The sequence below is a fragment of the Microtus pennsylvanicus genome, chromosome 12, assembly GCF_037038515.1.
Source record: "Microtus pennsylvanicus isolate mMicPen1 chromosome 12, mMicPen1.hap1, whole genome shotgun sequence".
Lineage (NCBI taxonomy): Eukaryota > Metazoa > Chordata > Mammalia > Rodentia > Cricetidae > Microtus > Microtus pennsylvanicus.
In genome coordinates, this window is record NC_134590.1 from 24,475,558 (window position 1) to 24,490,546 (window position 14,989).

Consider the following 14,989-nt stretch of genomic DNA (forward strand, 5'->3'; position numbering starts at 1 on the left):
TGGATGCTAAAGTGAAATCAAATAATTTTTTTTTAAAAAATCACTTGGTTTCTAGCTGTATATACGATGTGCTTCTAGCTTGTGTCTACTCTATTGAAAAATGAAAATATCTATCTGGAAGACTGAGATTAATTTAAGACAATAAAGACAAATACATTTTTTTTCTTATCCTGTATCAAAGAAAATGTATCCATAGTGTAGCTGAAGATGTTTCTAGACCCTTATACAGCCTTCTCCATCTTAGAAAACTGAAAGATGTTTGGTTGTTCATTGAGAAACCCCAACACAGTTCTGTTACTAGATCTTGGATGTGTCTTTAAGTTTCTAACACATGGATAAATGACATCTAATTTAATCTCACTAGATCAAGCAGCACACTTTAAGAACAGGGCACGAATAGTAAAGTCAAACATTCCCCCGAGTATCCATTCCCAAAACTAATTTCAAAAGAAAAAAAAAATTAGCAGAGATTTAGAGGAATAGATAAATATCTGCTTTAAGCAAATTTAACAAATATATGTTCTGAAACAAGAAACAAAAGATTGCCCCTTTATTATTATCTACTTCAACATCATTTATTGGCCTCACCAGGGGTAGATCCATTTTAACTCGTTCCTTCTTTCTCTGTGTCATTGCAATTCAAAGGAATATCTTCAACAAGCACAGGTAACAGATTTTAACATGTTTCTAATAATTCTCACCTTTTGATATTCGTGTTCTTTGATAATCCCCTCTGATTAATTCGGGTGAGATTTAGCAATTTTTCTGCAGTGAAAAGATGGCTCAGGTGTAAAGAGCACTGGCTGTTTTTAGAGAAGACCCACGTTTGAGCATCAGGACTCACGTGTCCACCACCAACAGCCTGTAACTCCTGTTCCAGGGGATCCAGGGACTTCAGGCCTCTGTAGTCACAGCATGCATGTGATACGCAGACACATGCAATCATTCATTAATATAAAATAAAAATATGTAAATACTTTCCTAAAAGTCAAACCAAAAACAATCATCAAATCTCACCTCTAAAAATACTACAAAATAACTAAAACTTCCAAATTTTGCCATAAGGACCATTCACAGAAGTTTCCATCCATGTGATGGTTAGTCTTTGTTGCCAACTTTTCTTTCTAGAATTAGAATCACCTAGACCCAGTTTGGTGCATGCCTTTGAGCGCAGTTCCTGGGATGTCAGCTGAAGATGAAATACTCACCCTGAATGTGTTCTGCACTGTCTCACGAACAAGAATCTCAGACTGAATGAAGAAGGAGAAAGAACAAAACCAGCTGAGTATGAACATCTTCCTCTTTGCTTCCTGGTCCACCTACATGGAAGAGAGTTCACACAGCTCACAGGTGTAACCCACTCCCCCTGGTGTGCCCCCCTCACTATAGAAGACCCCTCTCTTCCTGAACCATGTGCCATTACAAAACTTCCCTCCCTTAAGTGGTTTCTTTTGGGCATTTGATTAACAAAATAACTAACACAATCAGCAAATAAGTAATTGAACAAGAGATAATACAAGTTGGGTCTGATAGTGTATGCGCGCAGTTCCAGCTACTAGTGGGAGGATGAGGGGGCTGAGGTAGGAAATTTGGGACTAATTTGGGTCACAAAGCAAGTTCAGAGTCATTCTGGAAAATCAAATAAGGCACTAACTCAAAAATAAAAGTATAAAGAAAATTGTAATATCCAGTGGTAGGACACTTCCCTAGAATGCACAAAGATCTGTTTAAACCCCAATAGAATACAAGAAGTTCTCAGCATTCCATTGAACAGCAGCAAGAAATTGATGTCTAGTCTGACAGTCCCATGAGGAAATGAATCCTGTCAACAACCTTGTCACTCTGACCAATACTTGGATCACAGACTTCTGAAAGTTTCAGTCTCACATCACTAGACAACGGCTAGGTGGAATTAGATTCTAATCTTCAGACTAATAATGTAATAAATGGTGTCTATTTTTAAAAGTCTCTAAATTGGGGCCATAAAATTATATAACAAAATCAATCAATGTTTTCAGTGTCCCAAGATTTAAATTTGATTTCTTTCTCTGTAAAACCAAGTCAAAGTGTCTAAGATAGAGACAAAATATATTTTCCAATATTTTTAATAATACCTTTGAGTTAAATTACAAAATAATTAAAAAAAAATAATTATCATCTTTGCTTGAACCACTTACCACCTTCTAGTGAGTACTTTGGGAGGACTTCTAACACCACATGAAATGCTGTGCTGATAAACTTATATGAATGTTAAGCATTTTAATTAGATTTTGTAAGATTATTGGATCTCACTGAAACTTCTAAAATATCAGGAAAAGAAACCTTTAAATTTCTAGAATCTTGCTGATTTTAGTTTCTAGATGTGATCACAGCGTTCCTGGTATGCTATTCTTCTCTAAGACTTTGCAAACACATAGTTAGCACCATGCAGCTATGCATCTCAGATAATAATGTCAAATAAATATTTAAGCAGTTTATAATAGCTTTTTTCTTTGGGGGTTAAGAAGTAATGATTCTTAGATGAATGGCTTACTTTCAAGCTCACATTTATTACTCAGTGTTGAACTTTTACATTTCCAATAAAGAGATGGATTCAATGGCGTATAATTATGACATCCCAGCATATGATTTAGAAATGACATACTAGTCTACTTTTGTACAAAACAGCAATTCATATCAACATTTCTGGAAACCTGGAAAGTGGTAAGCAATTCAATTTTATATAATCAGGTTGAAAGTTACAAATATGTGAAATAAAAAACATTTTTTCTTCACTACCAGTGAGGCATACTGATATGCTATAATTTTCCCAAGATGATAAAGAACTAGTGTGGAGGGATTAAAAAAGGACTGCAGGTAGCAGGGTTTGATATGGTTATTACATACAAAAGTAGAAAGCTCAAATACATTTTAAGAAATATTTGTATAATATTTTACATAGTGAAATGTGCTTTCTGCCTAGGATAATGTGGGAAATGTGCTGAGTGGGAGCTGCCCCTGATCTCTGTGCAGAAGTGGGTGCCATTTATACATGCCATTTCCAGTTTGAACTATCAGCCCTAAGGACAAATCGAGAAGACTGACCAAAACAAGCTAATCATCTTGGGCACTTTTATGGTTGGCAGGATCAGTCTTTTATATAAGCGCATCCAGTTTTTATATGACATCCATTCTGCAGTTAAATGATTCAGGTAATTCCAGTAACAAAGCCTGTCGGCAAGCGTAGCTGATGCCACATCTAGGTAGCCACTAAAGAGATGTGCTATCTCTAATGACTTTAAAGATAATTGCCTAAACATGAGCTGTGCAAAGGGAGACACCAATAGACATGCACAGCATATGAGGAAACTCCACAAGGCTGCAACCCTACAAAAATAATTGCAAGAAACTAAGGAAAGTTGAGTAGACAAAGTAGTCTTCCCCAGGGAATAATATGCCAACTATTGTCCAGTGACATTCAGCCCAGAAAACACACAGACTGAGAAGATTATATTTAGGAATATATATGAATATACATATGCATATATGCATATAATAACAATTAATGAAAAGAAGATATGGATTTGAAAAATAGAAAGGATGGTATACAGGAGGTATACAGGAGGGCTTGGAGAAAGGAAAGAGGATAAAATAATATAATTGCATTATAATCTCACAAAGTAAAGAAGTGTATGTAGTGTGTAAGGTAAAGGGCTCATTGTGCTAAATAATTATAACTAATCAGCTCTTATAAGTGTTTCTAAGGATAACAAAAGAGTTGTTTCAATAAATTTAAATAATTAGTACAGTCATTCCATTTCAGACTGTCTTAGCGATCATATATGTATCTACAACAAAATCTAATCTCGTAACAAATTTTCTATGAGGATTAAAATGGTATGTATGATAGACTCTACATTGTGCATAATAGATTTTACAATACTGCAAATTTTTGTTCTTCAGTCATCCAGACTTTGGCAAAAATCCTATATTTTATTTTCACGAGATAAGTTTTCACAGGTTTAGTTGGTTCATTTGTTGAGTCTAGTTGTTTATGAGTTGAGTTTGTTGGGTTTTTTGTCAGTTGGTTTTGTTTGCTATTCACATATGGACGTAAGAGTATTACATTCATGCGCCTGTGTTTCAGCATGTTTCACCCACTGCAACATCACAAATGGTGATGTCTCATTCTTATAAAAGGCTGAAATAAATTAAAATCATATTCTTTAAAACTTCTTTCTTACTGAGAAAAAAAGAACATCATGCAAACACTTTGAGGATATGAGTTAATTAGAACTTTCAAAATTGTGGATTCATAATAGCAGTATTATGAATGAATAGTTGCAAAATAAAAAAATCTTAGCTAATGTAATCTAGCAACGATTTAAACATAAACAAAATAAAAAGAAAATAATAGATATGAGTCACAAGTAAGAAAGGAAAACAACAGATAAATTATAAGAAAAAATTATAACTTCTGTTATTGAACAAATTCATAAATATCTAACCAAATATACTCTAGTGATTAGTTGGGGTGGCCAACATGATCTGATGAAGAAAAACCTAGGGCATTAAGGAGGCACATTTTTGGTTGTCTGTGAGACTGTATCCAGAGAGGCATAACTAAAGAGGGAAGGCTCATGTTGAATACAAGCAGGAATATCATCGCATGCCCAGTGATCCCAGACTAAATGATGAAGGAAGAAGAAACAGCCAGTTGAGTGAGGGTGGTTTCTTTCTGCTTCTTGATCCACCAGCCTATAAATCCTGCTGCTAAAGTTTGCCTTCTCTGTTATAATGGGGTCTATCATCTAAGCCAGAAGTCTAATAAGTTTTTCCTACCCTAAGAGAAAATTTATTCTTCTTTTCACAACAGCAAGAAAGTTAACTAATACACTAATGTCCTGGATTTTTGCTTGGGTTTTTTGTGTATGTGTTTGTTTTGTAAATTTGATGTAATCTCAGGTCATCTAGAAGGATAATACCATAACCGAGAAAATTCCTCAATATAAATGGTCTGTAGGAAGCCTGTGAAGTAATTTTTTTTTTCTGAAGCTTGCTTGACATATAAGGGTCAAACCAACTGAGCGCGATGCCATCCATGGGTATGTGTTACGTAGCCTCCTGGTGTATAAGAAAACAAACTGAGCAAGTCATAAAGAGCAAGACAGAAAGCAGAATCTCTCCATGTTCCCTGGTTCAGTTTCTGACTCCAGATTTCTGCCTTGAATTACTTCCCTGGCTTACTTGATAATAGACTGGGGTATGGAACAGTTAAGTGAAAATAAACCCTTTCTTACTCAAGTTGCTTTGGTCAGTAAAAACCCTGACTGGCATAACTGAGAAAGGAAAATAAAAAGACTGAAATTATAATCAAAACTGGAAGAAAAATAGTATCATAGATGCTTTAGATATTAAAAGGCAAATAAAGCTATATAAATAGTTTGATGACCATAAATTCAGTGTAGATGAAATAAAGTTATATCTATTAAATTAATTAAAATTTATATTTAATACCTTTAAAAAGGTAATATTATCAGAGATAATGATGTAGGTAACAAATTATATGAGATATTTAAATAAGAAATATACCTAGTCTACATAAGATGTTCCAGAAAGTAAAATCATCAAGAACCTTCTAAACATTTTAAAACATTATTAAAATGAATTTGATCAAATGACCAGGCCACCAAAACTTTAAAGGAAATATTACAAGTAAAGGAAGCTAGAGGACAATATTTTGCAAAATGTAAAAAAAAATGGAGTCCTTAAACATAGTTAAACTATTGATTATAGAAGCACATTATTAGATAATAAATTTTATGCACAAGTATCTGGGACTAGAAGACCACTTCTCCAAGCAAAACTAACTTAATATGTCTATATTTGGTTATCAACAAACTAAAGAAGAAAATCAAGAGAGAATATCCCCAGGTATAAAATCATTTATCAAAAACACACAAGCTAATCTTAAGTACTGGAAGAGGAAAGAGAAAGAAGAAGAGGAAGAGAAGGAGGAAGAGGAGGAGTAAAAGAGAAGGATAAAAGAAGAAGGAAAGGGAAAGGGAGGGGAAATGAAAGGGGAGGGAGAGGCATACAGAAAGAAAGAAAGAAAGAGAGAGAGAGAGAGAGAGAGAGAGAGAGAGAGAGAGAGAGAGAAAGGGAGGGGGGAGGGAAGGGACACCCATGATGATCTCAGCAAATGCAAAAGAAAGTTTAACCCAAAGCAAACTTCAAGCAGAATAATTATTCTCAGAAGAATTCACAATTCTCTTAAGCTCTGGTATAATTTGAATTTGAGATTGCACAACAGGCTTAGCTGGCAACACCTGTAAACCCACAGCCACATTAGCCAGGGAATCGGGTAGTCAATCATCACTCTCCTTCCCATCCTCCTATTCCAATTCCCCACTCTCAACTCCAGCTGTGTTGCAGACCACCTACACTCCCCCATCTTTCTTCTTTTCCTCCATTCCCTGTAAATTCCACAGATCCTTGGGCACAGTTTTTCTGTCTTCTGTGGATCCTCACAGACACCCATCCTAATTTCATCATGCCAGCACCAATACCGAGGAATACGTTCTACCAATGTGGTATGGACTCTCAAAAGCATTCTCTACTAAGAAACCCACAACCACCAACTACTGAATCTAGAGAGGGCAACAAAAACAAAGAACTGAAAACCCACCTAACAAAGACAAGACTAGATTTCAACACATAGAAATTCAATCATCTCATCCAGATGCCTAGACACTAACGTAATGTAAAAACAATCAATAACAGTCATGATCATATGTCTCTATGAGAAACCTATAAGCAACCCTACTAAAGTAGTTTTGCAAATCCAATATAATCAAAGTACAAGGCATGAACTTCAAAAGAGCTTTGTCAATATGATTAGTATGAATAAACCCAGTAATGAAAATTTAAGCAGTGCAATGAAATGGGAAAAAAAAGGTTCAAGACATGATAGTGAAAATGAAATCAATAAAGAAAACCCAAACTGAGGATGTTGTGGAATAATCAATCCTCTTAGACACTGTAAAGATTTGTCACTCATATTGGTTTAATAAAATGCTGATTGACCAGTAGTCATGCAAGAAGCTTTGGTGGGGCATCCAACCTAAGGGTGATAGGAAGAAGAATGAGAGAAGTCACCAGCCAGATGTAGAGGGAGCAGGAGATTAATATGCCATGTAAATAAAGGTACTGCCACATGGCAGGGCATAAATAAGAAATATGGGTTAACTTAAAATGTAAGATTTAGTTAGAAATAAGCTCGAGCTATTGGCTGGCCATTTATGAATTATATTAAGTCTCTGAGTGATTATCTGAAACTGACTGTGGGACAGAAAATCTCTGTTTACAGAAGTAAAATTGGATTTGAAAAATTTATGAATTTGAACAGAAATCTCAGAGGCAAGCTTCACCAATAGAATACAAATATATAAAATAAAGAATTACAGGCACTGAAAAAAAACTAGAATAAATGGAGACCTGAAATAAATCTTACACTTAAAAAAATTATAGGCACAAAATATGCAGAAACTCTGTAAACTATAAAAAAAAACCAAATGTGAGGATTATAGGAATTGAGAAAAAAAAAGGAACCCCAGTCACAGACACAGAAAATATTTTCAACAAAATCATAGAAGAAAATTTTCATAACTTAAAGAAGGAAGTACTGATCAAGCTATGAGAAGCATGAAGAACTCTAAATAGACCAGACTAGAATAGAAATTCCCCAGAACATACATTAATCAAATAATACCTGACTTCTCAATGAAGACTTTAAAAGCCAGAAAATTTTTGTAAAATTTTATAAAGGTGGAAGCACAGTCTACTATATCCAGCAAAACTTTCAATCAAAATAGGTGAATAAATACATTCCAAGACTAAAATCCAAATTTAAGAGGGATCTAAAAGTGCAGTTCTTCCGAAGGTACAAGAAGAAAACTTCATCCTAAAGAGGGTAACCACAGAAGAAATAAATTATCTCAGACAAACAAAGGGAGTGGGAACCAGCCCCACACCCATTAAAATAGCAATACAAAAAACAGTGCTCATTAATAACTCTTAACATAAATGGTCCCAAGTCTCTAACAACAAGACACAGACTAACTGATTAGCTACAAAAAACAGGATCCAACTCTCTGCTGCATCCAAGAAACATACCTTAATATTAAGGATTGACATTTCCTTAGGGTAAAAACAAACAAACAAACAAAGATATTCTCTTTTTTTTGTTTTTGTTTTTCGAGACAAGGTTTCTCTGTGGCTTTGGAGCCTGTCCTGGAACTAGCTCTGTAGACCAGGCTGGTCTCGAACTCTCACAGAGATCCGCCTGCCTCTGCCTAAAACAAAGATATTCTAAGCAAATGATTCCTAAGAAACACTCCAGTGTAGGTATTTTAATGTGTGACAAAATAGACTTCCAATCTAACTTAATCAAAAGAGATATAGAGGTGCACTAAAACTGCATCACAGGGACAATTTACCAAGAGGATGCTACAATTCTAAACATCTATGCACCAAATCAAAAGGTTTCTCAAGTTCATAAAAGAAGCACTACTATAGCTAAAATAACATATTGGTCACTTCAACACTTTAATCTCACCAATAGTGAGGTCATCCAGATAAAAACCAAACAGATAAATGATGGAGATAACTGATGTCATAAACAAACAAAAAACAAAAGAGACAAACCAAGAAAAACTGTATTCTACCAAACAGAAAAATCTAAAAGAAATGGATAATTTCTTGATTTATATCAGCTACTAAAGTTGATTCAAGATTAGGTAAGCAATTTAAACAGACCTATAACCCCTAGTGAATTAGAAGCAGTAATTAAAACTCACCCAACCAAAAAAAGCCTGGGGCCAGATGGTTTTAGCAGAGAATTCTACAAGCTTTTCAAAAAAGTAATTACAATACTCCAGAAATTATTATACAAAATAGAAACAGAAGGAACTTTGCAGGATTCTTTTTATGAAGCCATCATTACCTTGATACCAAAACCACATAAAATCCAACAAAGAAAGAGAAATATAGATCAATTTTCCTCATGAACATAGATACAAATATTCTCAATAAAATACTTGCAAACTGAATCCAATAACATAAAAAAAATCATCCACCATGATCAGCTAGGCTTCACCCCGCAGATGCATGGATGATTAAACACACAGAAACTGATAAGAATAATCTACCATATGAAAAGGTGGAAAGACAAAAATACAGGATCATCTCATTTTATGCACAAAAGACCTTTGACAAAATCCAATAACACTTCATCAGAGTCCTGGGGAGGTTAAACATATATGTACATGGTGTAGGAGGTCCTTCTGTCTATGTGTTGTTTTCATTTGTTAATAAATAAAGAACTGCTTTGAGCCTATGGCAAGGGCAGAACAGAACTAGGCAGGAAAGGCTGAGCTGTAGGCTGAAGGAAGGGAGGCAGAGTCAGAGAGGCATCATGGAGCTGCAGCCAGCATCAGATACGCTGAAGCTTTAGCCGGTAAGCCACAGCCTTGTGGCATTATACAGATTACTAGAAATGGGTTAAACTAAGATGTAAGAGTTAGCCAATAAGAAGTTAGAGCTAATGGACCAAGCAGTGATTGAATTAATGCAGTTCCTGGGTGATTATTTGGGGGCTGAGCAGTCAGGAACCAACAAATGGCTCAATCCTACAAGAAATAGAAGAAATATCAACGTAAATGGAGACAAGCACAAAACATTTCAACAAAAATTAGGAACAAGACAAGCTTGTCTCCTCTCTCCATTTCTACTCACTATAGTGCTAGAAGTCTTAGCTAGAGCAATAAGACAATTGAAGGAGATCAAGGGTTTACAAGTCGAAAGGGAAGAAATCAAAGTATTTTTTGGAAGATGATGTGATTACATACATAACTGACTCTAAGTAGTCTACAAATAAAATAATATATCTGATAAATATTTTCAATAAAGCAGCAGGATACAAATTAAAAGAAAAAATCAATAGCCTTAACATATGCAAATGACAAACAGACTGAGAAAGAAATCAGAGAAATAATAAATTTCATCAAAAGGCCTCAAAAATGAAAATATCTTGGGATAACTCCAAGCTAGTGAAAGACCTACATGATTAGAAACTTTAAGACATTTTTTCTCTGGGTCAAATCAATTTAAAAAAAAAAACTTCAAGACATTGAAGAAAGAAATTGGAGATACATAAAGATGAAAAGATCTCCAGTTCTCAAGGGATTTGTAGGATTAATGAGGTAAAAATGGCCATCCTACTGAAAGCAGTCCATAGATTCAATGAATCTGCATCAAAATTCAACATAATTCTTCACATAACTTGAAAGGATAATTTTCAGCTTCATATAGACACAAATAAACAATAACAAAAGCAGGAGAGCTAGAGCTATCATGAACAATAAAAGACCTCTGGAGGTAACAATATCTCTGACCTCAAATTGTACTACAGAATTACAGCAATATATCACCATGGTATTATCATAAAAACAGACACATTGATGAATGGAATCAAATGGAAACCCAAGACATAAGTCTACGCAGCTGTGGATACCTGTGTTGTTTTTGATCATTTTGTTTTGTTGTGGCTTTTAAATAAAGGGGCCAGAAATACACACTGGAAAAAAAGACAGCATCCTCAATGAAAAGCGCAGGACCAATTGGAGGGCTGCATGTAGAAGATTGCAGATAGGTTTATACTTTATACCCTACACAAAACTCAAGCCAGATAGATTCAAGATCTCACTATAAGGCCAGATACACTGACCCTGATAAAAGAAAAAGTGTCCAAGAGTATTAAACCCATTGACACAGAATTATCTGAACTGAATATCAATAGCACCAGCATTAAGATAAACCATTAATAAGTGGGAAGCCATGAAACTTAAAAGCTTTCATATGCCCAAAGACACCATTATTCAGTCAATATGGCAACCTACAGAATAAAAAATAATTTTACTGACTACATACACAATACAGGGCTAATATCCCAAATATACAAGGAACTAAGCTAACTGGACATCAAGACAACAGATAATCTAGTTAAAAATGGGGCAAAAGTCAGTGTATTCTCAGAAGAAGAAATACATTTGACTGAGAAGCACTTAAAGTAAGGTGCAATATCCTTAGTCACCAGGGAAATGCAAATCAAAATATTTTAATATTTCATTTTACACCAACCAGATTAGCCAAGATCAATAAAAAAAACTGACAGCTCTTGCATACAAGTATGTGAAGTAAGGAAAACATTCATCCTGTGTTGGTGGGAATGGAAACATGTACAGCTACTACGGAAATTAGTTTGGAAGTCTTCAGGAACCTGAGAATCTGTCTACCTCAAGACCCAGATGTACCACACTCTTTGGCATATACCCAAAGGATGCTCCATTCTAGCACAGAGATTCTTACTGAACCTTGTCCATTGCTGTTTTAGTTATAATAGACAGAAGTTGCAAATGGGTTCAATGGCCATCAATTAATAAGATAGATAAAGATAATCTGGTGCAGTTACAAAATGAAATATTACTCAGCTGTTTAAAATACTTAAATAATAAAATTCACAGGTAAATGGATGGATGTGGAAAAGTATATACTGTGGGAGGTAACCCAGAGCCCAAAATGCAAATATACTATGTATTCATTTATATGTGGGCATTATTTATTAAGTCTTCAATAAGCTGGCTACAATACATGCAACCACAGAGATTAAGTATAGAATAAGGGACTACAAGTATGGGGGAGGGTTGGATCAATCAGTGGAGGAGAAACAGAATAGAAAATGTGTATGGATGGGGAGACTAAAACAGGATAATTAATGGAGAAGGGGAAGAATATGAAATGGGGGAAAATATGAATGTCCTTGTGGTGTGATTGAGCATCCTTTGGGTATATGCCCAAGAATGGTATAGTTGGGACTTGACAAAGATTTATTCCCAATTTCCTGAGAAACTACTATATTGGTTTTCAAAGTGGCTGTACAAATTTTTACTTTCACCAGCACAGGAAGGGTGTACCCTTTGCTCCACAGCCTCTATAGCATAAGCTGTCATTAGTGTTTTTGATCTTGTTCATTCTTACTGGTGTAAGATGGAATCTCAGATTCATTCTGATTTCCTTTCACTGATATTGAACAATTCTTTAAGTGTATGTCAGCCACTTGAGATTCTTGTGTTGAGTATTCTGTTTAGAGCCATACCCCATTTTTATATTAAACTATTTGGGTTTTTGATGGCTAGTCTCTTGAGATTTTTATATACTTTGGAGATCAGGCATCCATCAAGTGTGGGTTTGGTGAAGACCTTTTCCCATTCTGTAGACTTCCATTTTGTGCTATTGACAGTGTCCTTGGCTTCCAGAAGCTTTTCAGTTTCATGAGATCCCATTTATTAAGTGTAGATCTCAGTGTCTGTGCTAGTGGTGATCCATTAAGGAAGTTGTCTCCTGTGCCATTGTGTTCAAGGCTACTTCCCACTTTCCCATCTATCATGTTCAGTGTAACAGGATTTATACTGAGATCTTTGATCCACTTGGACTTGAGTTTTGTGCTCTAATGAGAGAGAAAAAAAGTGTGGATTTGCAGGTGAGGTGATGAAGTAGGAAAATCTTAAAGGAGTTTGGGGAGAGCATAATCAGAGCATAATCTGTGAAAAAATGTTCTATTTTCAATATAAAAGAATGAATTGAAGCACTTGGTTTATGCTTTTCTCTGTACTAGTGACCCAGCTAAAATATACTGTTTTCAAACTGTGTTTTTATAAAATTAAACAAGTTAACAATTTAAAATCCCTTCTGAAATTACAATATATTATATAATCAAATTCTTTATGATATTTGCTACAAATGGTTAATTTAATTTCTATAAGTAATTGATCTTTATCATTTTTCTCATAATGTTTAGATAAAATAATTATTCAATAATATCTTTCCCAAATCATAATTCTGTTTTCTATGTTATAGTTTATGTGTACAAATTGTCCCAATGAGAAAAAAAGTCTTCAAAAGTATATATATATATATATATATATATATATATATATATATATATGACAAGGATATCATCCAATAAAAAATTGGAGTACAGACCTAAACAGAGAACTCTCAACAGAGGAATACAAAATGGCTGAAAGACAGACACTTAAGGAAATGTTCAACATCCTTATTCATCAGAGAAATGCAAATTAAAACAACTCTGAGATTCCATCTTACACATGTAAGAATGGCCAAGATCAAAAACACTGATGATAACTTATGCTGGAGAGGTTGTGGGGTAAAAGGAACACTCCTGTATTGCTGGTGGGAATGCAAGCTGGGACAGCCCCTTTGGATGTTAGTGTGGTGATTTCTCAGAAAATTAGGAAACAACCTTCCTCAAGACCCAGTAACACCACTTTTAGGAATATATTCAAAGGATGCTCAACTGTGCCATTAGGACATGTGCTCAACTATGTTCATAGCAGCATTGTTTGTCATAGCCAGAACCTGGAAACAACCTAAATGCCCTTCAATCGAAGAATGGATAAGGAAAATGTGGTACATTTACACAATGGAGTACTACATAGAAGAAAAAATAATGGCATCTTGAATTTTGCAGGCAAATGGATGGAGCTAGAAAACATCATTTTGAGTAAGGTAACCCTGATACAAAAAGACAATTTTCACATGTACTCACTCATAAGTGGTTTTTAAACATAAAGCAAAGAAAACCAGCCCACAAATCATAATCCCAGAGAACCAAGACAACAATGAGGACCCTACGAGAGACATATGTGATATAATCTACATGAGTAGTAGGAAAGCAAGATCTAAGTAAATTGGGAGTATTGGGGCCTTGGGAGAGGCTTGAAGGGGAGGGGAGAGGCAGGTAGGGGAGCAAAGAAAATATAGAGCTCAACAAAACTCAACAAAATAAGGAAAAAAGGACAAAGATAAATAAATGAATGCAAGAGGAGGAGGCTTTGCATTCTAAAATTATTTGGTCTTCCATGAAAACATGCTAGCAAGAACAATTATGAATAGACAGTGTCATGATGGCTGTTCCCACATAATTTATCATAATAATAAATCATAATTTAGAACAATCTGATTATTGCCCCAGAACCTTGGTAAAAGCTAAAACCTACTATACACTAATGCATGCTTGAGTCTGTGGATACGGACTCAAGTTATGCCAATATCTTAAATCTTCCATCTTATGTAAAATTTGTTCTTAAAGATATTTTCAAATATCATTAAAATGAATTGAAAGGCAATTATTAAAGATAAGTATTTGTTTTAGAGGAATAAAAGCAAGATTCTGTAATACTTGTAGCTGTAAAAGTTCTTGTTATAAAAAATCCATGTGACTGTTTATGTGCAAAAAAAGGAAAAGAGAAAGGAAAAACCAATAGAAAGGTTATGTGAATAAAGAGACAGCAACCATTAAGAGTAAAACTGCTGTTTATTGATAGTCTCAAAATAGTTTAATAGTTTGACTATAAACCATCCATGTGATTAAATATAAACTCTCAACTAAATTACTATATTATGAAGTACAGTAGTAAGGAAAGAAAACTAAAGGTTAGAGAAAATTAACGTAAACAGAAATCTCATTCTAGAACATTCTGATGTGCTTCATTAAGTGATTCCCTACTGTACTCATGACACAGTCCTGTATTCTGAACTATGGGGTTCACCCTCTTCTGAGTAGGAGGCTTTGCAACAATTTGTGCTTTAGTAATAAACACATACGTCTGTTCCTCTCACTTCTCCCTTCTCTTAGACTGATGTTCCTAGCCCTTGTCAAGACAACTTACTAGACCTGGATGGAGGTGGGGGTTCCTTGGACTTCCCACAGGGCAGGGAACCCTGATTGCTCTTCGGGCTGAGAAGGGGGGGGACTTAATTGGGGGATGGGAAGGGAAATGGGAGGCAGTGGCGGGGAAGAGACAGAAATCTTTAATAAATAAATAAATTTAAAAAAAAAGACTACCTTCCCTTTTCAGTACTGAGCCCA